This window comes from Echinops telfairi, unplaced genomic scaffold (genome assembly GCF_000313985.2).
Source record: "Echinops telfairi isolate 266 unplaced genomic scaffold, ASM31398v2 ScPeMD7_4;HRSCAF=17, whole genome shotgun sequence".
In the NCBI taxonomy this organism is placed as follows: Eukaryota; Metazoa; Chordata; class Mammalia; order Afrosoricida; family Tenrecidae; genus Echinops; species Echinops telfairi.
In genome coordinates this window covers 41,100,863-41,102,833 of record NW_022103900.1, presented here as the reverse complement: position 1 = coordinate 41,102,833, position 1,971 = coordinate 41,100,863, and the positions used below count along the sequence as shown (strand labels likewise).

The 1,971-nt window shown below is 43.4% G+C and overlaps 1 pseudogene; it reads right to left on the bottom strand.

Moving 5' to 3' along the window:
* Positions 1-338: 338 nt before the first annotated feature.
* Positions 339-1,971, bottom strand: part of LOC101651158 — a 4,803-nt pseudogene continuing 3,170 nt past the window's right edge.

Sequence of the window (1,971 nt, the reverse complement as noted above, 5' to 3'; positions counted from 1 at the left end):
CAAAAATAAATAGCACAAAAAAGCACAATGATGCATGTTGTAACTCGAGAGAGGCACTGAAGCATCACTCCTTTGTGTCTGAGGTGAGGCATTAACACGTGACTCACTTGGCCTGTATAGGTTTAGTCAAGGTGGATTTTCGGTTCAACTATCGAGCAAAGTTAGGAACACTGAGCAGACTTTTTTTCTTTTAACTTTGCTGCTCTTGTCGTGGAAAATCCAAACGTGGAGCCACTTGACAACCGAAGTATCACTGTCTACATATACCAGTGCTGCATGGAACTAGCTTCCAGAATGTCTTCCTAAAACCAGGACCCTTCCATTTGGACATTGACAAATTAATTGAAACCAAATGAAAGGTTCCACCTTGTATTGCCTCGGATCCAAGGCTAGGATCTCATCAATATCATTTGAAGAGAAGAACTAATCAATGATCTCATAGACCTGTTTGTAGATGTTTTCATTGTCATGATCTTCAGATTGTTTGATTCTCTCCAGTCCTCTGCATTCTTCTAAAAGATTGGCTATGGTTTCTGCCTCACCTTCAGCCATTTTTAATACATTTTCTACATCCATCAAGTATGCCCTGCACCACTTGTGGATCTATTACAGTCAACAAGGTGCAAAAAGGTGGAACGACATTTGTTTGGATAACGTACGCCACTCGGTCTTTCCTTCCACTAATTGTTGAATTACTGATGGCCCAGCCAGCTTCTTTCTGGGTACCAAAGTCCCCCTTATCCAAAAGGTTACCATCAATTGTTGATGCCACATCTATTGTTGATGTCCTGCGGTTATGAGGAACCAGACTGCTTCTTTAGTAATTTTCTCTTTGGGATGTGTCCAAAGTGCTGGAAGATGTGAAAGCATATCTCAATCCGATACTTACTTGTGTCTGCTCCTCAGTTACAGTAACAATGTTGCCTGCAGCTTGACGTGTAGCAGTCTTAACTTTCACTTCCTGTAGCTGAGCAGAGCAACCAAATGAGGAACTCTTCCAGAATCTATGACCATCTGCATCAGTTCATTGCCAGCATCAGTAGGGTGAGAGAGGACCCAGACAGTCTCCACCGATTTATTTGCATCTGCTTGATAAATTCAAACACAAAGAGCTGGGAGAATCTCTTACATAGCTCTCATTGTGGACGGTGCGTCCTTGTGGCTACGTAAATTGACTCGAACCCAAACAACGTTTCTTAAGAATGTTATAGGAATAGAAGGACTTGTGAAAGAAAGTAAGGGTTTCTCAACTCCCAGGCTTAGGACATAATCTCTTACACCAGAATCCATCACCCAGAACATCTCCCAAAGCAGTCCGTGCTTGCTCGCAAGCATTTTGATGGGGGGAATGGAAAAGCCTTAGGAAGAGTGGTACAGCATTGAACGACTGCTTGCGTTTGTCAAAGGTTCCAGACACAATGTTTGTCAAAGTCCATGCAGCTTCAAACTGTAAAGAAGGGTTGGAATCTCATCGAGACAATGGACAAAAAGAGGCAATATTCTGATTCTATTAGGTCATCAATTGGGGGCATTCGATCATTGTGCAAAAAGCTTCCTATCAGCTTGACCTGCACGTAGTTGCATCCCTTGGTTATCACTGGAAGCACTTTGAACAATAGCTTCCCAGAAGGCATTTTACACTCTATAATCACCGTCCATATCTGATAACTATATCAGAGTACTCACAGACAACTTCTTGTGGCACATTCCTTCTCTTTAAGAGTTGATCATCTCTTTTCCGCTCTTCCTTCATTCAACCACAGGTGCATCTGTCTTCTCATAGTCCCAGAGTCTCAACTTTTGTTCTTGAAATTCTTGAGCCATTGGTTTGTTCCGTTTCTTTTGGTCCACCATGGCTGGGTCAGTGATTCCTTCCCCGCCCTTACTGCCCTTTCCCCTTTCCCTCACCCTCCGCTGCTCTAACCTAACCACTGCGCTGTACCAACAGGCCCAGGAACCAGGCCAAGGGGA